We start from the raw sequence: 13,440 nt of genomic DNA on the forward strand, positions 1-13,440 counted from the left end.
TTGGGTACTGTACCTTCCTGCACTTACCCTGGAGCTGTCGTGCAGTGTGTGGGGTTCCCAGGGGAGCTGGGGGGCAAGTATGGATCGTATCATAAAGGCACTGCGTGTTAGTGGGGTGGTTTTACCCCTTTCTCCTGTTTGCTATTTAGCCAACTAGGGGAAGGTGTGGAGGACAGGGCTCTGATTGCAGGCGCAGTTTGGAAGCAGGATCACGCAGCAGCGGCTGCCTGGCGCTCTGAGCCATGGAGCAACGTGCAAGGTGGCTCCTGACTTCACATTTTTCTCTCCAGTTTACGCTGGAAACCTGCTACCCACACTGCTCCTTCAAGGGACAAGGAGATGTGAGCAAGCCAAGGCTGCTGCTCCCTCTGCTGACTCTGGCCAAGAGCAAGAGGCTCAGCCCAGCTCTCGGGAGTCCCTCCGGTACCTGCACCCAACCCCACCGAGGATGGAAACCTGGCTACCAGAGAAGCTGCTTCGGTAAATATTCCAAAGAGCAGTGTTGCCTCACATAAGAAGTAGATGCATAAACAGGAAATAGGGCGTTGAGCAACTGTTTCTTTTTTTTTTTTTTCATGTATATCTAGGACAAACTATATGATTTTTATCAAAGAATATCTTGATGATAAAACATTTAAGATCCAACCCTGAATCAAAGAAAACTTTGCCATTTAATTTAACGAGAACATGTTCAAGTCTGTAATCTGCAACTAGAGCTCTTTCTTTTTTTCTTTTTTTTTCCTGCAGATCCCTTTAATCCTTTAGCAACTATGTGTATTTTCTAAAGAGGTTTTCTGTATGTCCCAGGGGTGTAAAACCACAATGGGAAAGAAGTGCTGCTTATAAACTGTGAGCAACTGCAATCTGCCTCCAGCTCTGTTGGTAACACCCTGTGGATATTTGCTTCTCAGAGATTAGAGGAACAAAGCAAGAGGAGAGCAGCGTTCCATTATGGTAGAGCATATAATATTGTGATTATTACTCATGCCCTCCGTCTAATTAATCATTTTGTGTGTTATTTGAAGGCAAACAGGGCCTTTGGTTCATTATCGCTTATACATACACAGAACTGGAGTCACTTCAGTGCTGTCAGACTTGGTTAATCCCTGCCTGGGTTTTGTACATGTCTGGGTATCTGAATCATGTACATGGCAAATGATCTACTAATATGTTTGCTCCACCAGTTTGTTCATATGGAGCCAAATATATGAAAGCATTCAAACTCCGGAAAGTGCAGATATGGTCCTAATGGACCTGACAAAGGCACCTAATGCTGTGAAAAAGGGTTGTGAAAAAAGGGGTTGCTGATGAAATGCTTTTTTTCTTTTAAAGTATTTTGTTTGTATTTCTCTTAATAATTATATTTTATCCTGCTCAATGTTTTGAACTGGGAGGCAGAAGAGGGGATCAGGAAAACTCTGAACTCTATGAAAACAGAATTAGGGGGCAAAAATATAATTTTAATCTAAAGCAAAGGAAAAGTGATTGCTGGAGATGGGTGTTTTGTGGTACTCAGGAATGGGAGCCAGACTATGAGCTGCAGCTCAGCCAGTTACCAGAGTTACTGTGATGCTGCAGTGGTGGAATAAATCACAGTGGCCACCTGGTTGCTCCGGTGGCTACAAAGTGCAGCTATCCTGCCTGTCTGTCCCATCAGGGCAGCTGCCCTCATCCTGCCTCGCTGCATGGCAGCCTTTCTTATGCTGTCACCCTGAAAATCTGGGCCATGAATTTTAAAATTTGAAGAAGCTCCGATCCTTTTCTTCTCTGCTCATCCGTACAAGAATGGAGTCTGTTTTCAGGCTCTGCACTTGGAAGACTTCGCATTAAGACTGTAACATTTTGATTACAAGTGATATAAAATGCAGTTTGCTTTATTTCCTAATTAATGACAGTACATAAGGCAACTGTAAACTCAATTGCTTCCAACAGCTTTTTATATTCACTCGGAGGCATTTTCAGAAATATGACTCGTGTATCCAGCAAAATCTTTCCTTGACCAGATGTAGAAGGAAAGCACTTTTATTGGCTCCATGATAATATCACTAAAGAGGAAACAAGCTATAAAAATAAAAAAACCCACACTGAATTTGAGAGTTGCTAAACTGAAAGATATAGAAACAAATACAGAGAAGATAATAAGGCCTTTTACTGATAGTGGTGTCCTGTGTAAATAATGCAGACACACTGAATAAGTCCCTCTGCAACGAGACTCATTAGAAACACGTACATCAGCCCAGAGCAATTACTTTGATTGTTCTCCAGCTGCTTTTCACAATAAATGTCCGTGGACCCACCAAGGTTGCAGCCATTTTGCTCACCGCATGTCCTTGCAGATATATGGCCAAACTGAAAACAGGTAAGTGCAATATATTTTCCACTCAGGATTTTATGCTTGTTGCTTTATAGACCAGCTTTCAGGAGAGGCGCTAACCCGGGACAGTAGATTAAACAAACCTGTTCAAACAGGTGGAGAATGAAGCACCCACTTCCATAAAGAATTAGTATGGCCAAGGAATATGTTGACACATGACTGTCTGGCACATAGATATTGCCTTGGGTTTGCATCTGCAAAGGGATGAGATGCTCCTGAATTGCGATGAAATACATGTAGACATTGTCTTTCTAAACCTCAAACCTATTCTAATTCACGCTTTTTTGCTCAAAATTAAAGATAATGGACTTCTGTACACATTGGCACTCCAAGAACTCAACAGTAGGTTCTTAAAGATGGGATGTGCCTGTGTCTCCCTGCAGCATGAAGATGAAGGTGGGATTGCCATATTCTGTCCTGGAACTCCTGGTTGGAGAGTTGCGTGCAGGTAACATGGACATCGGGAGCTCAGCACCAAAGTTGGAAGCACCCAGTAAGTGCAAAATTATGCCTAATGCCACCTAGACACAACAGAAGAGGGAAAAAAAAAAAAAGAGCCAGGGGAAATCCTAAGAGTTTAGGTGAAAAACATACTGGTGGGTGGCTCAGATCCACCAGCTGTTGTTTACTGCTTAGCATCAAGTCATAGCCGCGGTGGTAAAAATCTAATAAACAACCAGCATCATTTTGAGAGGTTGCAGCAGTGACAGTTGTTAGCTGTGGGATCACCTTCAACAGCCTCTTTGACTGGCATAGTGCCCTAAGAGAAAAGTTGCCATCAGCTAATCAGAAACACCAACAATCTCCTCCTCAAGTGATCTTGCTGGAAAATAAGAGCTACACACTCTTATTATGTGCCGAGCAGCAGGACGGGCTGCATGACTCATTTAAATAAGAGAAGTATAAAATTCAGGTGTTGATCATGCAAAGAGCTTTATTAAAGGAAAATTGAAATATTTTGAATTGTCATCCTTCTTAGATAAAATCCCATCCCCTCGCCTTGTAGAGTACAAGTACCCACACTGCAAAGCACGTTTCTCCTGTGGGAGCTGCAAGAAGTCTAGAGAAGTGTTTGGCTGAAAGTCAGGAATGAAAGCTAAATTTCCTAAGGTAAATTTTCTTTTTTTTCTCTTGGTTTTAAATATTTTGACTGGGGAAGGTCCAATAAAAGGACAAAATAAATGAGCATGGGAGACTACAGCCTTTGGCAGCATGATAGAAGTGTAATGTAATAATAAAAGTGAGCTGAAAGCCAGAGTGAAAATATATATATTGAGGACACTTTCGCCTTGTACAGTATTAGTACTGTACATCAATAATCTGAAGGTAAGGAGGTGGGTAAATGATACCCAACAAGCAGAAAGAGTAAAGCTGACTCAGCCATAAAATTTCACGGTAGCATGGGGAAAGATGGGCAGTGAGAGTCAAGACTGAACAAGACATCAAATAAATTTGTATATCACTGTTCCTAAGTGACAATATCCTATTTCCTTCCTCTTGGTGTCACAAGTTTCTTCTTCTCCATGCAAGTTTTACAGAGGGATTGGACAAAGCTGGCCAGAAGACTTTCTCTAGCAGAAGCAGGGCAGTTGCTCAATGTCCAGCCGCTGAAGGCAACTCTTAATTTGTCATGACCATCCTGCTGTGGCAATGGAAGGGAGGACATATCCTTTGGCAAGGCTGGAAAATGGGACCCCAGGAACAGGAAAACATAAAAATATATATGGAGAAAATTGAAGGGAAAGCAAAGAGGTGTCTAGCATTTCCTGAGATCCCCTTCCTTTGCAACAGCGCAATCCTCGCAAATGAATCAGAATGCGTATTTGCTCAAAAGAGTTAATCTTTATTAACAGCCCCAGAATGCCCTTCAGCTGGTGTACAACCTGGTTCAAAGGTTTTCAAGAAAAACAACATACCATAAACCAAAGTGCAACACTAGTTGGAAGCAACGTAGCTTCTCTGAAAACAGCAATACCTTTCTGTGGGTTAATAACCGGAAATTAAATTTCATGTGTGTTAGCATAACCCATCATAAAGCACCAGGTGAATACAGGGCACAAGCAATAAGGGCAAGGGTTTGGAGCACACACAGTCACTGTCTGACAGCAACCCCTATTCCTTGATCAGTCAGTATTCCCGAAGGATTAGTCTTCAGCCTTGATCCCCCTGGTTGAAGGAAATGGTTTGTGCAACGCAGCTCCAGTTGCTGTTTTGGTGGTGGAATAAGGAGGGACATAAATTCAACTGTCCCCAGAAGCAGCACTGTGCTGCTCGTGTCCTGGCATGTGGAGCTGGGGCAGCAGCAAAGGGTTGCTCTGACTTGTCCCTCCAGTTTGATGTTGCCCCAATCCAGTGCTCACAGGACAATGGTGCTTCAGATGACCTTGCCTTCTGCGCTGGATACACAAATGAAATACTAATCAAAAAATGAATAGTTTCAATGTTAAAATATCATTAAATGGAGAGTGGGTACAAACGCATGCTGGGATTGAGCTTGCTGATGATGGCATTGCCTGAAATGGAAACTCAGCTAATATTTGGACTGCAGGGCGTGTGTCTCTTACAAGGAAATGGCTTAATCTGGAAAAAGAGGCAGAAACACAAAGTCAGATCCTCTCTCCTCTGCTCTCATTTCCTCTTCTGACTGCACTGGCTGCCCAGACACTGCAGAGGAGTCAAGAGGCTGATGTCTCTGAGACCGGTCCCCAGGATGTCTCTTACTAGGGATTCCGGCAGTGCAAACCCCCAACTCAGGGTGTACTGGCAGCTGTGAGTGGTGGGTGCTGGGCAGAGATGCTAGAGCACCTCTAGTTTGGTGACATCTTGCAGGTAGTACGGTCCTGAGGAGATGGATCCTGCCCAGAAGTTGTCCTGACCCTGCACAATATAATGAAGTTATCTGCTGGTCAAGCCAGATTGATCACAACATTTAGTTGGAGATACCATCATGGACCACCTGCTTTCCCAGGAGCTTGGTCATGAACAAACAGATGTGGCCTCAGGCATTTATTGTGTCTGTGATAGCACACCTGGAAAGCCCACACCTCTGCTTCTTAACACATTAGAGAAATGTTTGCTGTTATTTGCTTTATTTCCAGCTGTTGATCGTTGAGTTGAAGGGTGGGAAAGCCCGAAAACCAACATATGCCTGGGCAAGAGAAAAAGCTCTCCATCTACATCATGGGCTGCAGAAAAGATGGTGACAACCAAGTGGCCTCGAGGAGGAATGGATCTTTGTGGCTACAAACCATGAGCTCTGCTCATAGCAAGCTGCTGCTGCTCGGGGTCTATTTTATTTTTGCCTGTCGCTGTGTTTGTGAGACTTTTTGTCGGTAGGCCTCTCTCCCACTGAACCCATCCATCACCAGCGCTGACAGAGGTTCCTGCTGCCCGAAACGGCCAGGAAGACTCACTGGAGCCAGAACCTCAGGGGTCAAGTCCAGGTTGTCGTGTCTGAGTGAACACTGCTCAGGATACGCGTGGCCCGACGTCGTGTTTGGAAGGCAGCGGAGGACTGAGAGGGAGGAGAAGGAAGGATAGGATGTAATCTTTCATTCTGCAACCAAGCATGCGGGATGGGAATATTTCTTTTTGCTGCTGCCAGGGGTCTGTCCCTGAGCGGGTGGAGGAAGGGAGTCCCCAGCCCGGGCAGAGAGCAGCCGCTCTCTCCAAAGCCCTGGCACTGCTCTCCTGAGAATCTGCTTGCTATTTTTGGCTGCAGGAAAAATATAAAGGCAGAAAATGTCAGGGACACTGTGCTGAACTCAGTGGTGCTTCTTGTGTGGATGAAGAAATAGAATATCTAAGGGCACAAGTGCTCCACAGTCATGGTCCAGTGTGGGTCTGTGAGCTGAGGAGGAAAGCAGTATGCATGGCATTGAACTGATGGACACAGACATGAGCTCAGGGTACCCCAGGGCAGCTGTCTCCCAGCTCACCCCATAACACAGGTTGTGCATGCACTGGGCTTCCTTCCTCTCCAGGGTACCACCACCATCTTCCTCTTCATTCTCGCCAGCCATCCCAGCAGCACCAGTACTGTAACCAGATAATACGTGCAGCTGGTTTTACCCAGAGCTATTGCCCAAAGCTCCCTGCACCATGTCCCCCAGTACTGCCAGTGCCAACACCCAACTGGTCCAAGCTGGCAGCCCTTATTCACCTGCCAGTCTCACCCACAAATCCTCATGTCTCCCTCGTGGGTTGGGAGGATTGTCCTCGGGCTGAATCCCCAGCACGCAGCTGCTCCCATGGGCTCCCCATTGTGGATGAAAAGCTGGACATGGGCTGGCAATGTGCACTCCCAGCCCAGAAAGGTAACCGTTATCCTGGGCTGCAACAAAAGAAGTGTGGCCAGCAGGTCGAGGTGATCCTCGCGCTCCATTCTAGTGAGACCCCACCTGCAGTACTGTGTCCAGCTCTGGAGTCCTCAGCACAGAAAAGACATGGACCTGTTGGAGTGGGTCCAGAGGAGGCCACAAAGATGATCAGAGGAATGGAACACCTCTCCGGTAAAGAAAGGCTGAGAGAGTTGGCGTTGTTCAGCCCGGAGAAGAGAAGGCTCTGGGGAGATGTTATTGTGGCTTTTCAGTACTTAAAAGGGGCTTATAAGAAAGATGGGGACAGACTTTTTAGTAGGGTTGTGATAGGACAAGGGGTAATGCTTTTAAACTAAAAGAGGTTTGACTCAGACTAGATATAAGGAAGAGATTTTTTATAATGAGAGTGATGAAACACTGGCACAGGTTGCCCGGAGAGGTGGTAGATGCCCCATCCCTGGAAACATTCAAGGTCAGGTTGGATGGGGCTCTGAGCAACCTGGTCTAGTTGAAGATGTCTCTGCTCAGTGCAGGGGGGTTGCACTAGATGGCCTTTAAAGGTCCTTTCCAACCCAAACCATTCTATGATTCTATACTCCAGCTAACAGGGAATGTTGCATGCCACAGCCCACCTCAGCACCCCCACTTTATATCAGGCAAACCCCATAAAGTGACCCTTATTCAACACAGTGGGACAATGGCCCCAGGGATGGGCACCCATGGAGCTTCCCTTGAGCAGGTGCTGGAGATTCCCCACCAAGCAGTGACAACAGGCACCCTGGTCATATCCCACTCCCAAATTGCACTTTATTCAGTCCTGTCTCTCTGGAAGGATCCTTTACTCCCCACCGTGCCCCGCTCAGCAGCCGCAGGGCTGCCTCCTGCCCGGGGAGCAGCCCCAGCCAGTACACACAGAGAAGTAAGCACCCAGTCACACTCACATTGTTTCAACACATTTACTTAATTAGTTTATCAAGAAATGTGTTTGGCCTCGTCTGATACTCGGGAAATGCTGTCTGTCATTTGCAGGCATCCTGCGGGGCCCCGGGGAGCTGACAGACCCTGGCTCCTTCCTATCTCTCCTTAACTCCATTTGCCGGGCCTATTTCCCATTATTTTTTTTTCCATGTAGCACTCCCTCACCATTTTGGGATTAAAGTAATAGATAACAACATTATGCCTAAAAGAAGACCTTGACAGGTAGAGGAATAACATGAGTAAGGACTGGGAAGAGTATCTGGAAAAATGTTAAATTCATGAAAGTGTAGGAACTTGAAATATTTTTTTATACACTTCCAGCTAAATTCTCTGCAGATTGGAGCCACTTCATAGAAGTGACAATGAATGAAAAATTATTAATTATATATAAAATATTAATTCTGCACTTCCCTACATGGAGTAGAGTATGCTCTGTCAATGCTATGTGGCCCAAATAAGAGGTGGGCATTACCCCATCCACCCCCAGCTGTAGCACATCTATCAGCCACTGCCCAAAGTTTTCCTTTGCAATCATCTCCCCCTAACAAAGCCTGTTCCAGTGAGGATGGGCCAGACCCAGACAGCGTCTCTTTAAGAACAAGAGGGATGTCCCTCAGCCCTGGCTGGAGGGGCTGGGCTATATAAGGGAAGTTATTTGGGTGCTTGGGTGTTGGTGGGCAGGGGGGGTGAAGGTACTGCTGGTTCCAGATAGGCTCAGGTAAGCAGCAGCCACCCTTGATGATGTAGCATTTACCCCTGTGTAAGTACTTGCTGCTCTTCTGGTGTGCAGCAAATGAGGTTCAAAGTCCAAGGGAGCCCAGGACAAGTGAGAGCATGGACCTGCTCCTGTCTGGGGCTCCTGCAGACTCCATCTGTGTTAAACTGCATGTTGTCTCAGGGATGCAGCTTCAGGGTCTGAAGTAACCTTGGCGTCTGACAGAGGTGCTTCCCTCATCAGTGGAGAGACCTGAAATCTTCTCTGTCCCCCAGTGAGGCTTGGATCTGAGACCTCTCTGTTCCTGCTCCCAAACTGCTGATGAGGACATGCCACTTACAGGGTTTCTGTGCTCAAATTTGGTGGGACATGGCCCAGAGAAGCCCACCTATTCAGCTTCACCTGCAGCTATTTATCTATATATGGGATTACTGGGGTAATGCAGGCAGTCCTGGCTGCTTTATTAGCTCAAACCCAGCTTTGCTGTGATAACAGCTGAGCATTTTCAAGGGATTACTTCTATTCTAACCCCTCCCATGGCTCCTGATGATAGTCTTGGGTATCTCATTTTGTTTCTTCTTGCTTCATAATAATCTTACATTAAATTAAGCTCATAATGTGGAGGTTTTTTTGGTGTGTAAAACATAATCACAGGACTCTCATCGGTTCTCCTCTCAAAGTCATGTTAACAGCTGGCTAGCAGTGAGGAGGCTAGCACTGCGTCTGGTCTTCTGGTCTCTAACAGCCAGTTAATTACTGGTTGGCGAAGTCCCATGGTGTCCAAACTGATGTTTCATGGGCTTAATGTCTCTATTCAGCTCCATCCATGTCTCAGACCCAATGAGCTGGAGTCAGACTTGCAACGCTTACACAGCAGCCAGCTTGTTACCTGACGTTGGTACCACGAGAACAACATGCTGCTTGGGACAAGGCTGGGGCAAAAGGGGTCTGAAGGGGTGGTTCAAAATCCAGTTTTTGATTTGGTGGGCTTGGTGCAGATACATCTATTCTGAAACGAAAGCCTAAAGATGAGATTTAACTTATGCAAGCTGCAGAAAAAAAACAATACTATGGCTTTTTCCTCTTGATAGTTACCCTTATTTAAGTTAAACAAAAATAGCTCAGGTGGGAGAAAAAAACTTATTCTGCTCAATGCCTGGAAGAGGAACAGAGGAAGCATTTTCAGACTATTCCTTTCTTCCTAAACAATATTTTCCCTAGAGGAGTCAAAGTTTACCTGTGTAGGCATGCCGTGCTATAGCATCAGAGACCCATCAGCCATCACATAACCAGTAACATTTGGGTCTCCGTACAGGCAAGTCGCTGCTCCAGCAGAGTCAGCTCCAAGGAAAGGCAGGAGATCTCGGCATAGACCTACGGCTTCAACATGCGTGCCCCAAAAATCCTGTGAGTACTTATGATGATCCCAAAGGGGTCTTCCTTATATTTACACTATTACTTGGAGCTCAGGTGTGTGGCTGAATCGTGTCACCTAAGCAAGATGCTACGGTATCTGGTGAACAGCAGCAAAGGCCTGGGAGTGCTGTCAGCCCAATGCCAGTGCTAAATGTCTGCCCATCACTGGTGGGATGGAGAAAAAAATCTCTTTAATTGCTGTTGTTAAATTATTTTTTGCACTAATGGGACCATTGTGTGATGTTCAATGGCAGCTCCATTGTCTTTAGTGTGTCTAATCCCACCTGTTCATGTTGAAACTTGTGTGTTGTGGTTGTGCAACCCTGCTTGTATTGGTGAGCTAGAACTGTGGTTTATCCCCTTGCCCTAAATCAGACAGGAGGTACTGTAACTCGTCCATCTGGAAAGTGATGGCTTTCTCTTCCCTTAAGATTGATGTAATTCCACTTTTCCTTGTTGGGATTAGGAGAAGCATGCTTGCAGGCTTTCATTATCATAGTGGAGGCAACGTGGGACGGAGCGAGGGCAGGTGGTGTTGAGTGATCTTTGCCAGGTACCCAGCTGGCGTTGCCAAAGCATGCGGGGCTTTCCTCCAAACGCTTCCACCGCAGGAGAAACATGTCTTCTGCTGCCAAGGGTACAGGAATGTCACTTAACTTGGGGAAAGCACGCCATTGCAGTATGACAGCCACTTCACCAGTCAGTCCAGCAACGCTCTGTAAAAACAAAAGGTTGCGTGTTCCATGCCAGAAGGGCTATCTTCACTTGCAGTGAAATACATCAGATGTCTGGCAATTTCAGGGAGCCTTTCTCAATAAAAACATGAGGAAATGGGAGTCATGAGTTACACAGCCGTGTCTTCTATAGTTCAAGACATGTTGGCTAAATATATATCACATTCTTATAGCTCTTCTTAGGATAAATGTTGTACAAACTACATCCAAAGTCTGCTTTCCTTCCCCATCAAAAACCCTTTCTAGATCCAAAGCTGAGCCACTTACATCCTGGATTTCTTTTGGTTTGTTTTTTTTTTTAACAAATGAGTGAAGGTGGGTGTTTGTTTCTCAGACATCCCTTAAAATATAACACTATTCCTTTGACCTACATCTATGTGCTTCTCTTTCTATCACAATATCCTTTCAGAACTATGACAAAAGACAAGAGAATCTTGTCTCTGTTTTATCAGTAGAAAGCTTGCGTGTTCTTTGTCCAAAATTGCAGAGCAAGCCTATGGGATGGAAAAAATGGAGAGGCACTGAAGGAACACTACCTCTTGACTGCAGGTCTTCAGAAAAATGTGTTAACGGCTGGTAAAAGTTGTCACTTCCACTGTCCAAAAAAATTATGGAAAGTAACATGAAAGCATCACTAAACTTTCCTATAGATCTAAGACCAACACGTTAACTCTCTGAGTGGTTGCATAGCTCTGAAAACAACTCCTTTTTATGTAGAGGGACTTAGTTCTCACTAAAAAAAGTTCACTGCATCTTGTCCAATCTAACTCCCACTGCAGTCTTTTCATCGAGTTCAGTGAAATTTAGTCTGGTTTAAGTACTATTTAAGCACTCGCTTAAATTGAGGACGCAGTCTAACTCCATCCAGGGCTCTGCTGTGCTGTAAGCAAGGTTTGAAGAGTGCCTTTGAGAAGGCGACCAACGCTTTCTGTTTGTGCACTCACAAGTCCTGAAGACCTCTGCACACTCTGCCCGCGTTGCTGATTTCTTACTGGCTGGTCATGGTCTCCTGTCCTGGAAGGGATGGCCTGTAAATATCTAAGCACAATTCTGCTCTGGAGAGGCTGGTAACATCACTCTTGTTCCCGTGGGCTGGGAGAATGCAGATTTCACAGATGCATCCTAAGCTATATTTGAAGAAGTCTCTTCCTTTACTGAAGGTCTGTGCCTGCATCTCAGCAACAATAGTGTGGTGTCCACAAGGCCACACCAGCCTGCCAAACATCACACAAATACAGTGTGAGTCACTTGCCAGCACTAACACTCAATATAAATACTCATTGCTGAAGAATAAATAACCTCTCTCCTTAGAAAGGGTCCTAAGCTTCATTAGGTGGCAAGTAACTTAAGAACACAGGAACCTGTCCCCAGGACTGTGAATATGCTCTTAATTAAGCATGTAGTTAAGTGACAGTACAGCTGCAACATATATACGATGCAGAACCATAAATTTCTTATTTATCCCTTCCTATATTCCCTCCAAATGGCTTAGGGAGACCACCTGGATAGCATTACTTGCTGAACTACTAGGAAGCATGTAAATGTATAACAACCTCGTTCCTAACTCTGCTAAGCAAGTATGTTAAGGACAGGTAACTAAAACATTTCAGGGAATCTAGTAATCCGGACTGGGATTAAGAAAGGAGCATCAGTCTGCCACCACTGCTGAGCTGGAAGGGCTGTTTGCTGCTAACTATATTCCAGATTTCCCAAGGCTGTCATACCATCAAACACTGCCATGATCTGTGAGTCTATTCCTAGATAAAGATGTGAACTCCCGGCTCTTGTCACAGATAACAGCACAAAGCATTACAGCGACAATACAAAGACTTAAAACTCAGCTTCAAATACACAGCCATTTGTTACTGTCCTCAGTGCAGCTGCTGAGCCAGGCTGCTGCAGGTTGTTCACAACTGGGAGAACTGAGCTGTGAGAGCTCATCCCTATGTCGTCTGGTTCCTTACGGGTTTTTATCCTTCTGTGTTGCTGGGCCAGTGCCTCTGTACCTGCCATCAGCTGCTGGGGGGCTGCTAAAGGCTTGTTACAAAGTGAGGATGTGTAGCTTTGAGGTTCTTCACGCCGAAAATGCCAACATTTCTCATGTGTGGCCCCATGGGCATCCTTCCTTGCAGCAGGTACCTCATCGCTGCTGTTTGTCTCTTTAAGTGCTGGCAGAGCAGGAGCGGGTGCACATCAGAGGCTTTGTGCTGCTGGGACCAGGATCTGGCCCATGGGTTTCTTTCTCCACTGAAGGTTGAGAGTTGAGATCTTATTTTTCTGTTGCAAGTGTCTGACCTGTCTCCACTGGATATCTGTGACTCTGGTTCACTTGCTACATCATAGGAAAGTTCTCCAAAAAAGCCAGCTTTTATAAGAAAACCTGTTCTGAAAGAAGTTGTTCAATGAAGACACATCTGGAATCTTCTATTTACAATGGCAATGAGTATAGAGTAAATTTAAATTATCTTCAGAGCAGTACACAGCAAGAGCTACATCTTCTGAAGGTGATGTCATTCCTTCAAGTAGAGTTCCACCAATTCTGGGCTGATGTAGCTGATTTTGGGGGATTATCTGAATTACTGATGACGTATTTTAGAGCTGGAAAAGCTCCTTGTACATCTGTCCCTGGTAGAAAACATTTTTAAAAATAGTTCTCTGCTGTACTGTGTTGCAAGTGACCTCTTCTATGGCGGTGGAGGCTGGTACTATGGTGGTCTCCAGCATCCTCCTTTTGCTCAGCCCACTGCCAGTGCCCGTGACCAGGCAGGGACCGGCAGCGCCTGCCCGAGGCAGGGCTGGAATTGGGATCCCCAGCGTGGGGCCACGGCCGGGCTCCCATTGTTCCTGGCCTGCCAGACAAAGGGTTAAGTAAATGTTTGGAGAAGATAAGGTGCCCTGTTGACA

At 45.6% G+C, this 13,440-nt stretch overlaps 1 long non-coding RNA gene across 1 annotated transcript; it reads left to right on the top strand.

The window, feature by feature from the left end:
• Positions 1–209: 209 nt before the first annotated feature.
• On the top strand, positions 210–3,312 carry LOC141951859 (uncharacterized). The gene is made up of 3 exons (XR_012631468.1): positions 210–480; positions 748–954; positions 2,675–3,312. It is a non-coding gene; the product is annotated as an uncharacterized LOC141951859 (long non-coding RNA).
• Positions 3,313–13,440: the final 10,128 nt, after the last annotated feature.

The sequence above is a fragment of the Strix uralensis genome, chromosome 18 (assembly GCF_047716275.1).
Source record: "Strix uralensis isolate ZFMK-TIS-50842 chromosome 18, bStrUra1, whole genome shotgun sequence".
Lineage (NCBI taxonomy): Eukaryota > Metazoa > Chordata > Aves > Strigiformes > Strigidae > Strix > Strix uralensis.